Here is a 12405-nt window from a genome sequence, read left to right as displayed (position 1 = left end):
AGCCTGGCTGGAGGAGCTAATAATGGCTTCTCGGTCTGTGCGTGTGTGTGTGTGTGTGAAGTGTCACCAGAGGACCTTTGTACGGTGGCTGAGCTCGACATGCAAATTAAGAAACTTCATCAGAAAAATCAGGACCGATACAGAAACATGCTGCATATAACACAAACAACCAGAAATGTTTCATAAAGAAGAAGATAAAGATGAAATGATTGATATTTGACAATTTAACCATCAACTTTATTCTGATTTAACCGTAAATAAAAAAGGAAAATGCAAATACAACCAAACAGAAATAACTTGAATTGAGTGAAATGTAAACAACATCTGTTTATTCTGTAAAATTAAAGCTTTTCATTTTTGCAAACACAAACGCACACACCGATACACTTTTGGGAACCGACACGTCGTCCGTCTTTATATACAAAGTTGGTTTCTGTGATTTTAGGTCTCGGGCTCTACTGGCTCCAATTTGACGGCAATTTGATGGCAGCGTTCATACCCACGATATTCTGGCTTCATATCTGGATGGTGGACACGTGTTGTGAAATAAACACTTCAACCAGACTGTGATATGCAGGAGGTCAGAGGTCAAACACTCTCACACTGCCGGTAACATCATCCTCTGATGTAACGCTCATCTCAGGCTCGTGAGGGTCAGTCACGGGGTTCAGAGGTGAGCTCGGCTCCGCTCCCGGTAACCGCGGCAACCAGAAATGTTTCTGTTGATGAAATGAAATATGACTTCACCTCCGGATTCATAGTCGTGATTCATTCACAGGTTCTGAATGAGGCCAACTGACGAGGTCTCTAATGAAACTGAATCATTATTTCTCCCCCTGATTTTATTTTCATGACATTATGTTGAAGGGACTGGACACGTCCCTCTGTCCTCAGAGGAGTCGATGACTCAACGTTAAGAGCAGGTGAGAGAGCAGCTGCGATTTAAAACACTCAACCTTTGACGTTATTCTACTGCCAGCACACACACACACACACACACACACACACACACACACACACACACACACACACACACACACAATATTTTGTTGTTGGTGAAACACTGATATTTTGACATTTTGATATTTTGGAGCTGGCGACCACTAACGCTGACAGGATGACATCATCTGGCTCATGAGAAGATAAAACCTGAGTGATCACTTGAGTGGAAGAGCTGTTCTACTGCACATTAGTGTGTACCATTCACACAGCAGCATCAGTGTGTGTGTGTGTGTGTGTGTGTGTGTGTGTGTGTGTGTGTGTTTGTGATTGATTTAGCATTATGAGGGAGGATCAGTGCGGCGAGGAGCCAGCCCAGCTGCCTCGGAGGAACAGGGGGCATCTGTTCATCCTCCACACCGGTCGCTCTCGTCTTAAACGTTTCTCAGAGACGACGCAGCCGCTCGTGAAATCCTGAGGTTGAAGAATAATCAGAAGTTGAGTATTTACTCGGATCATTATTCTTTTTGTCCGTTTCAAAGCAACACTTTTCAGCTTCTGTACCTTAAAGCAGCAGTTTGATTCAAAACAGTTTCAGTGACCGTGAACATGGAGAAGGTTCTTCTCTTTTATTCCCACAGCTGTGGACCTTTGTGACTCTTTGCTATTTGACTTCCTGTTTTATTGTGCGAAGTCTTCTCTTAATTCATTTCAGTTGCCTTCACTTCCTGTGTTCACCTGTTTTCAGTCTGACCTGCGGTTCACTTCCTGTTTGTTGTCTCTACGTCAGTGCCTCGTGTGTTTCTGAGCTCATCACTTCCTCTCTGGGTTTATTGCTGTGAACTGCTTCACCTTCATGTAAGTTTAATTCTCCCTGTCGTCTCGTTAAAGCATCATTTTGATTCAGTTGTCTTCGCACAGAACTTGAGTATAGTTTAAAAAAAAGTTTATTATCTACCGGCCAATGTTATAATACAGTCTGTAATAAAAATCATTTAGAAAGCTCTTTGAAAATGTTTTTATGCAACAAATAATTCTCGATAGTACAAAATAATGATACTAGAAATGTTGAGATAGTCATTTTTAAATATTACAGATTCCATACAAAATAATTTGATTCCCAGTAAAACACTTTCTTTTAATGTTTTAAACCATATTTTGGATTTTTCCCGGATGTTGTTCACCTCCCACAAAGTTATTAAACCCGTTGTTGATAGAAATATTGACGAGAGCAGCTTTTAGAAATGAAAAGAGAAACAGAAACAGTCCTGAAAACTTCTGGACGCAGATTTAATCAGCGAGCAGCTACTGAGACGTAAAGATCGCTGGTCTGAGGATACGACCGAGGAAACTTCACTGGAGTCCCACAGCAGCTGCTCTCCACCCACACACTTAATGAACATAAAGATTAACGCAGCTGATGCGTGTGTTTGCTTCATATCACCTCCCAATAAGAAAATCAAAGAGCAGGGCAGCTCTGTAGATTCAAACACCCAGAGAACCAGTTAGATCAAATTAACTACATGGAGAGAGGGTCAGAAAAACTTCAGATCGCAGAGCGACGTCACGATTTTTTGTTTTTTTTTACCAGATTTGCTTATTTAGTTGCTGATTTCTTCGTTTCATCTGAAAATCAGAGGCGAGGAGAGAACTGGACGAGGTGAAGGATTGAAGAGGAGGACAGAGTCGAGGTCTGTGCTCCACGAACAAACAAGCCAGTGTCGGGAGGTTTGGCATTTGACAGCAGGATGTGAGAGGGAAAGATGTGAGTTAATTTGTTTGTACTTTACAATGAAGACAGATCAGTGAGGGAGGACGTTAACCATCCATCAGTCTGGAACCTTTACCCGAGTCAGACTAAACATCGGCAGACACGAAACATCTAACGGTAAAAGTTTAAACGGATCTGGGAGGTAAGAGGCACTGACAGATTTCAACATTTAACCTCTGCAATTGATTTGCTTCAAGCATCACGCACAGGAAAGTAAAATACAAAATACGTAACAGAAAGATTTTTATCTTAAAATAAAGAGGTGGATTTAAGGAAAGAATCAAATGAAAATGTAGGTTGAGTTTGTCTTTTTCTTTTTTACAGTCTTACAAAGTTTTCTAACAGTTAAAAAAATTAATCTGAACAGCGTTAACCTTTAAACACTTCATCTTCCTCTTGTATCAAACCCCCACTTTTCTTGTTAAGTCAGCTCAACCCTCGGAGGACATGAGACATACTTGTTTCTAACTGTCCTTCAGAAGAATGAACATCCGTCCCTTCTGTCTGCTTTAGAGATGATTCACGATGTGTGCAGTGGGTATGAGTTTCCTTAAAGGTTAGAAAAAGCTGCAGTGGTTAAAATAGAAATTCTAATCAATAACAAATCAAAATGTTGTCTCTCTGTCACTGACCTTTAACCTTCAACCAGTACGCTCCAAAAGTGAATCATCTGGAGATAAACTCCAAATTAATATTTCCACCAAGATTGATGAAACTGGTGGTCGGAGTTTCAGCCGAGGCCTCACAGTATGAACAGTCTCTCACGATGCTCACGTCGTCCGTTAATGACGGCCGTGCGCGGCAGCGTCTCGCTCGTGAACTCACGTGAACTGAGCTGCTCGTTGGTTTATGTAACTTCTGCATTTGAGAGCGTCTGTTTTTCTTCTGCAACAACCTGAGGCCGTGAGTACCCTCGTGTTTCCACTCACCTTGACTCGAGCGTGGAGACGGACACGGAGAAATAAAGCAGAGAAAATCTGTTAATGAGCCTCTCGCCACTCTTTGTGTTCTCGCTGATCGATGCAAAACAAATTCCTGTGAGCTATTTGAGAAAAAACCGAGGCAGTTTGATCTTCATGGCAACTACACGGCTTAGTCACTGCAGCAAATCCAGAAGAAACCATTTCCAAAGCTGTAGCAACAAAATATGTAGATTTTCCATTGTTTAATTTCACGTGAGGAAACACTTACATCGTGATTTATCTCTGTCCAACTGATGGTGGCGCCATCATGAGGGCCGACAGCGCCCTGAGTGCCCTGACATGTGATCCATTATCATTTTGGATGAGGGCTCGTCTCCTCCGGCGTTGTGCATTATTCATTCACAGCCAACTGTGAAGTTTAAAGTCTTTCGGTGCCGATGGGAGACGTGTGATGTGGCTGCACAGGATCACGACATACAAACAACCAGCTTGTCTTTTCTTCGATGCCTCGTTTTGCCTCTCGGACACAGATCCACATCGTTGTGGAAACGGTTTCCGCTAATCAGCGTAGTAAATACTTCTGCTGAAGTGTTTAGTCACACGTGGCATGTGTTGTACTTCTGGGAGACGGCTCCTCGCATGTGGCTCAAGCTTGACAACTGGAAAAACGTTTTATAATTGTGAAAGAGAGAGAGCACCTGTACTTCCTGAACCCTCTCCTCAACACTAAACCCATTATAATCCAGTTGGATCGATTGGATCTGCTGAGTTTCTTCCCTGTGGATCTGCTGACCTTCACTGAACGATATTAAAAGTCCTTGATTAACTTTCATCCGTACAATCGCCCGATGGGGTTGTGTTCTGTAGTTGCGGGCGACAGCAGCCTGTTCTCTATGAACTGTGGAAATAAAGGTCTCTTCAAGGCTGAGTCGCTGGGACTCGGAGTGCAGCTCTCTCTCATAAATGCATCAGCTGGCGGCCGATCCCACTTGGTCGAGCAGAAATCATTGAGCATAGTCCCTCGCTGAGAAACGTCGATATATTGACGATATAACGACCACATATACGCACACAATGTCACGTGCCATCCTCTTTGCACTGTGTGCTATATTAATGCCCTCGGTCAGCTCGGGAGTGTTGCATTATTAAAGGCTAATTCAGCAGCGCATGATAAATGGTAGAAAACTGTTGCACTGCTCTAAATGGATCAATACTTCGAGGCAGGTTGGTTTTCCATCATCTCCGTCGTGCTCAGTGGCTGCAGGAAAACAGAGTGCAACACACACGGCTGTGTAGTTTTCAACCGCAGAGCAGTGAAGTCCCGGTTTTAATGTGTTCCAGTCTATGTTGAGGAAAAGCTAATGCATGCTTCGTGTTATTGACACATCCAATGTTAGGCAGTTTTAGAATATTACAGTTTTTTTCCCCCTCTCTTTACTCGAGGTTGTGGTATTTCAGTTTGAGAGCAGGACTCTCAGGACCCTCACCCAGACTTTGTAACGCCTTCACTCAAAAACCTGCACTTGCACTCAAATAGCCCCTGCTTGTGCTCGACCTGTGCACATATACTCAGATAACTGAGTGAAAGCATTACACAAGTGATGCTCTCAAACTGAAACACCTCGCTACTGAATCAAAACAGGAGGAAAAACAAATATTGGTTCAGGCATTACAGTTTGCCACACACATTAGAGTCAATGGAAAATCTGCATTGCATCATAATGGAAACACAACTCGTATATATATGCAGTTATATTAAAGTTAATGTTCGATAACTTATGTTGGGGAGAGGTTTTTTTTGGTAGCGGTGCAACAGTACTGATACGTAGTTTAGATTTAAAGTTTAAACTATATAAAGTATTTGTTGACCAGCCTGATGGACACTTCTGTCGCCATCTTGGCCACATATCAACCACCAACAGTGTTTGGTTCACATCACAACGGAATTCTCACGTCGCTTGAACTTGTGCTCATGGTCACATGTCGGCACTCGTCATTACCAGGGAGTGCACAATGCGCCCTGTCTAAACTCACTCTCTACCCCGGCAAGTGGGCTTTGCTGTGTGTGCTGCATGCGACTGAAGTGCCAGATCTGAGACGCAGCAATAGCAAGTCGATTAACAATGACTGTAAAAACATGGAATGTCTCAAATGAGAGAGTGTTTTTAAAGAAAATGCTAAAGTTGCTTGGAGAATGTGAAGCTCTTTGACCTCCAGTCACGAAGCTTGTGGCGTCAAGAAGAAAACCACGCTTCTGCCTCCGGCACGTTGTCCTGTGCAGATTACTGTCCTCTACTTTTTATACAGATTCTACAGAGTCATCCTCCGAGCGACGGACAGTCGTGACCTTCGATGTGATCGAATGCCGTCAGTTCCTCTTTTTATCCCCTCTGGCTGAAGGCCGATGCCGACATTGGCCGCAGCGCAACAATTCAATAGATATTGAACAAACTCTGCTTATTGTGCTCGTGTGTGTTTGTGTGTGAAACCTTTTTTGAGTGGCCGCTGCATAGTCATGGAGAAAACATTGAGTAAAATCACACTGTTCTCGGTTCAACCCAATAAGCCACGTTCGTTAGAATGAGCTGGAATCCTTTTACAAATATAATTTATCATTTCTGGGAAATGCTTCATCCGGACGTTGTCTCCTCCGTCTGACACACCCCACGAATTGAAAGCTTCTTTTTTATGGCTGGGAGTGAATATATAATGTAATCAGGGGAGGATTTGAATTAGATTTTCCTATTAGCCATTCCCTGACTGATCCAAGACATCTGCTCTGAATCTGGCCTAATACAATAGAACTATCTCCAAGTCTGTTCGGTCTTCCTGTTCTGTCTTTCTCTCAGACGCTCGTACGTCTCCTTCATATCTGTCCGGACTCTTACGTGTGCTTGATATGTGGAACATCACATGGCTCATATTTCCCCCCCGAGTGTCCTCGTGTGGTTTCTTTATGTTCATCCTTCGTCTGTGTCGGCCAAACCGAAATGACGGCCTGGTCTGCTCATTTTCTACCGTTGCCTAGCAACAGTGCTGCGGACGAAAAAGTTCTTTGGTCGATTGCAAACTTTGAAAAGATTTTTTTTTTTTTTTTTTAACACATGTACTGTTAGCTTGAGTTTGAAAATAAATTCTTATGTCGTTTTGTCGCCTCGCTTGTTTCCAGCTATTACCTGTTTGAATATATGTTTGTTACAGAAGCACAATGAATCATGGGATGTGATGGAGCCTCCATTGCTATAGAGGGTGGAAGTCTGTCCGCCGCATTTGGAGAAGCCTCAGATCTCGTCATATTTCCTAGTTGATGCTTGAGTCCTAGTTTTTCGGCTCCTCCTTTTCATCCGGAGATATTTGTTTTCTTCCATCATTGTCACAGACCTCATCAACACCTCCATTTTCCTGCTGTGTTCTCACACGGACTCACTCTGACGGACGTTTGCGTTCGCAGCCCTCAGAAAGCTTCAGTGTCATGGAGCTCAGCTGTTGTTATATAAAAGCTTCTTTAGCACCGCTGCTAACAAAGATGTGTGCAGCTCCGTGGACTGTGTACCTCCAGTTGCCATGCAACACAAACCGGGGAAGGAAAATATAAGGAGAGAAACGTAGAGACGACACATTCATACAGAATGTTTCTGCTCTGGGTTCAGAACAAAGAATCAGTGCTGAGGCAGTTTTCTACACTGAAATACACGATTACATGCAAACATGCTCGAATGCGAAGAAGACAGCGTTTTAATTTAGAATTTTCTTCTTCTAAAAATGTTTCTATGTCATCCACTACTGTTTCTATTATGACGTCATGTCCCCAAACATCTCACGTTAATGGAGACCTGTAACATCCTGGTAGTTTTCAATATATGCATTACTTCCTGTTTTATCCTAGTAACACTTCCTGTCATCTCAGTTTCAGCCAGGAGCTGTGTCTCAGTTCGACGAAGTTTCTTCAAACGCAGCCAACAAATGCGTCTTTTCATCTCCGAGCATCACAGGTTCCAGTGGATGGCTCCTTCTCAGGCCTTTCCCAGGATTCATTGTGCTTTGAGGATTTTTAGCGAGAGACGCAGCGACTTTGTCCTCCTGAACTTCCTGTGAGCTCCTAGATACTGTGATAAATATCATATCAGAGCCTTGATTAGAATCAAAGGAACATTAAAGAGTAAAGCTCAAGAAATCCCATCGCTCCTAATGTTCCTTTGTCACTCTTCCCTGTTCAGAGGGACTGTGCTCTTCGATGATGAGTCTTCAGAGTCAGACAAACCTCCCTGGAACAACGAGAGCTCATTTTAGAAGTTGTGTTGTTGTTGTTTTTTTTTTTTACCTCCGTTAAACTAAAGGAACATCTGTCCTCACGGTGAAACGCTCCGCAGCGATCGGCGGATCCTCCTGGATGCTCGGCACACTTCAGCGAGCCGTGCTCCCTGCTGATTGTGCGGTTGTCTGTCCGTGAATGAATTAGAGCTCTGGCTCATTAGCAGGGTGTGGCTTCCTGCGTATCCACGGTGGAGATGAACTCCGAGCAGCAGCAGCAGCAGCAGCAGCAGCAGCAGCCCTTTACTGGGAGGGAAGTGATGGCTGAGATGCCGGAGCAGACCCCCACTGAGCGATATGCATGCAAGAGCTGCCAGTGTGTGTGCATGACTGTGTGTAGCAGCCAATTAAGATCACGGTCACACAGTGAATGTCCGCTGGGGCACAACACGCCATCATGAATACAGAATGTGTCATATTAATGATCCCGTAAAAAAAATATATACTTCATATAGATCTTTGCTCAAGTAGCTCGACTGCAAGACCGAGTATAATTTAATTTAATTTACTTGACGATATTCATGAGACTGTGAATTAAGACGGCAGTTCCCCAAAAGTGAAGCCAAATCATCTCACCCGCAGTGTAGATCATAAACCCCGCCTCCTCTGTGTGGGATGGGATATTACCAAATATTACCAGAATTTTTTAAAGCTATGACCATTGTTTTCCGAACGCTCTGATTGGTTCTCTTCAACTTGGAGCTCAATGATTCGGAAGCTCCTAAAAAAACCAATTAGGCGAATGTTGAGTGGGCTTCATTTCTGAGAGTGAGAGTTCCTTAACGAGCGGCGTTTTACAATACGAGCCACGTACACACACATTCATACAGAGCTTCTCTAACGCACACACACTCTGACACACTGCTGACTCAGCCTTCGCTCTCTGGTTAGTGGATCATCCATCAACGCACATCTGCTCCACAGACTAACGTCTGACAAAGTCTGATCAAATCGAATAATTCCGGAAATCTGTCGTTTCTCAAGAAGCGTTCATCTCATCGACTCCACACATTGCACGCGTGTTGTTAACGGCCCAGTAACAAGTACTAAGTCATATTTAAACCGACCGGCCGCTGCACTGGAGCAGCAGCTCTTTATTTTCTGTGGTTTGAATGACTGCAGGTCACTTTTACAGTTTCAGAAAGAAAACAACAACCAGCTTCACCACAGACCGAACACGAAGCCCCATTCCAAACAGGCAGCGCTCAAACACCAATCAAACCTAAATTAAATCAAACCCTCAATTCAGTGTATAATGTTTTTTACTGTGTCTGTGAACAATGACGACCAAAAATTACATTTTTCAAGAATGGTTTTAGGATATTTGAGGATCACAGAACATGATCAGAGTAATGGATTCCTGGAGCTTGGATTTATGTAAAGTGAGGAGAGATAGAAGAGATGTCAAAGAGATGAGGCAACCTTTCCCTGTTTTGTCTCTCACAATGAGTTTTGCAGCTTCAAAGGTCGACCATTAAAGTGTGTGTGTGTGTGTGTGTGTGTGTGTGTGTGTGTGTGTTGCCTTTACATTCCTTCACCTGTCACCTGTGCAACTCACTCATTATCTCTATGGCAACGTCCCTCATCACAGAGGACGGGTTGGTTCCTCGTAGCCTCGTCTCTGCAGAACACAGATAAAACTCATCGTAGCAAACGTTCCTTATTTATTTATTCATTGTCTGAAATTTAAAAATAAAATCTGTCGCTGTTTCAGACTCACAGCAGCGTGCAGATGTTTTCTAATATTAATAACCCTCTGACATAATCCTGTCCCATCCTAATGCAGGCCTGACGTCTCCTGTGCTTTTAGCGCCTGCTCTCTGCGGAGCACGTGACTGCAGCTGTTGCCCCAAACCATCGCACATTTGATGAGAGGGAGAAAACAAAGGAGGGAGAAAGAGTGAAGAGGTGGAGCGTCATCCCTGGAGGGGGGGGGGGGTAATGTAAAATACAGAAAACACACAGGACTCAAAAAACCCATCACGTTACAGGCTCTTATTTTGAAATCACAGCGAGATTGAAAGATGACTTTCAACATTTCCAAGAACTTCCAGTGTCACAGCCTCCAGGCATAGGGGGCGCTCCTGAGGTAGTCCAGGAAGAATGGGGGTCTATCGAGCTTTAGCTGCAAAACTTAACATTCGTGCTAAATGTCTCTTGTTTTTGATTAAGTGGAGGAAACAATAGATAAAGTTTCATTTCCATTTGTTTGTTAGTTTGAAAACAAGATTACACAAAAGATTCTGTGGACGGGTTTTCACAGAGGATACTGTTGATTTAAATTAATTCTGTTTCATAAATTACACAAGGCTGCAAAAATGTTCTGTTTCCAACGACAGAAAATAAAAACATCAACACCTTTTGGGGAAATTAATTCATTAGTCTTTTTTTTTAATACGATTTTTCTTCCAATTCCATCACAGTTTGATTTGGAGGTTTTATATCTTTCTAAAAATCCCTGTATGTTATGGAAATATATAGAGAAAAGGTTATATTCCCTGTAGACAAGAACATATACAGACTATATACGACACTTGCATGAAGTGGCTCAGGAAGGTTTTCTCTTTGTTGCGGCCTCATTATGTTTGCTCTACTTCTTCACAAGGTTTATTTGATCATTTAACTACGACTCGTGTGCAAAACATCCTCACTGGTTAAAATGCAGTCGAGAATAATTTGCTTTGAAATAAAAGAAAACAAAAAAAAAAAAAGTGTTGTACAGTTAGACGATAGAAACGCTGCCGCCAAGTAACAATGAGCTCGAATTAAACCTAATTAATTTCTCCGCTGGGGTCGACGTGACATTCAGCTGGACTCCAGGGGGCATCTGCTACTGAAACTTTTAACAGTGGAATCATGGGAAGTCGGACAACCCAGAGAGAGAGAGTGAGAGAGAGAGTGAGAGAGAGAGAGAGATGTGAAACATCAGGAACATGTGATGTATGTGATGATGGCAGAGAAATAGAATCACACATTACGTCTTACAGAATGTGCTCGATGAATTCTGCAGAAAGACTTTTCCCGGCCATAAGAAGCAACTTGTTTACAAATGGAATCCGCCGTTGTTGTCACCTGACGTCCATCTTTTTTAATAATGTTCCTTTTAAAAATCACTGGAAAATATTTACCTGATTGAGGAAATGATTCTCAGTCAGCGTCTCATGGTTCAGTCACCTGTCGTCACCGGCTGCCATTAAAACCTCATCATCTGAAAAACACACAGACAGACGGAGGCAAGAAAGGTCAAGAGACAGAGGGTGGCAGGAAGCTGGTGTCACTCACACACACACACACACACACACACACACACACACACACACACACACACACACACACAGTCACACAGTTCATACATATATGCACATACAGACATGAAGTAAACACATGTAAAAGCTTGGCCTCGTCATTTCAGATAAATATATACACATGTGCACATAGATGGAAACAAACGTATTAACCCGTGTGAAAAATGTTCATGCACCCACAGATACACAAACACATGTATGTAGAAATGAAAAACGTCAATCAAAATCATTCACAAACCTACACACACACACACACACAAAGCTCTGGGGATTACCCCTGTCAGTTCTGTGAACCCACTTCAATGTCTTGCTGAGACACTATGGATATTTTATAGGTCTCCACACAATGTATTGAATCTTTTATGAGGTTATATCTCATTGTGTGTGTGTGTGTGTGTGTGTGTGTGTGTGTGTGTGTGTGTGCGCCCCCCCCACACGAAAACCAGGTTAGCTCCCTAACTTCACCCAGATGCTGTGGACGGAGGACGACTTTACGTTCTGTGATTGAATCGGTTCAGGTCCCGACTTCACTGAAATGATTGTTTAATTCGTCTGTTACTCGTAAAATGTCCTTTACTGCTGCGTCCGTATCGTCCGGTTGTGATGTGGAGGAGAGTCTCACACCTTTAGACCACATGTCTGGCATTTTAGCTCCAAATGACGTATTCAGATAGTTTGAATCCAAGATTTTTTTGGTCTAAGTTTTGGACAGTGGGAAGAAGTGAAGACAAGTTGTCGATCTTAGTTTACGGTCTATGCTTTAAGATTGTCCGTTTGAAAATAATAATAATAATAACTTTATTTATACAGCACCTTTCAAAGCACACATTTCACAAAGAGGACACGTGAAAATAAATGACGACAAATGGTGCAGTGCAAAATCTAAAATCAAAGACAAAACAATACAACATCGTTACGAAGCAGTGACAAAAATGAACAGACGAACATTTGAGCAACCTGCTCGACACACGGCATCAAACCTGTGATTTGTCCTCACACTGAGACATTGTTTTATTGTAAAGGGATAAATAAATAAATGAAATATGTTAGAAACCGCAGCAGCAGCTCATGAACTGAGCTCCTTCTTATTTTCCTGCTTCATAATTATCACCTCTGCACCACACTGAGGATTTAACAGCAGACTGTAATTATAGAC

General features: G+C 42.7%; 1 long non-coding RNA gene across 2 annotated transcripts; it reads left to right on the top strand.

Annotated features, from left to right (window-relative positions):
* The first annotated feature begins 66 nt into the window (after nucleotides 1–66).
* Nucleotides 67–12405, top strand: LOC138410816 (uncharacterized). 2 transcript variants are annotated; one of them, XR_011243436.1, is made up of 3 exons: nucleotides 67–1797; nucleotides 2577–2704; nucleotides 9731–12405. It is a non-coding gene; the product is annotated as an uncharacterized lncRNA (long non-coding RNA). The 2 variants fall into 2 exon arrangements; XR_011243435.1 differs by having other exon boundaries at nucleotides 2577–2852.

Source organism: Paralichthys olivaceus, chromosome 7 (assembly GCF_024713975.1).
Source record: "Paralichthys olivaceus isolate ysfri-2021 chromosome 7, ASM2471397v2, whole genome shotgun sequence".
Lineage (NCBI taxonomy): Eukaryota > Metazoa > Chordata > Actinopteri > Pleuronectiformes > Paralichthyidae > Paralichthys > Paralichthys olivaceus.
Note: the sequence above shows the minus strand (reverse complement) of the source record. Positions and strands in the feature narration are given on the sequence as shown.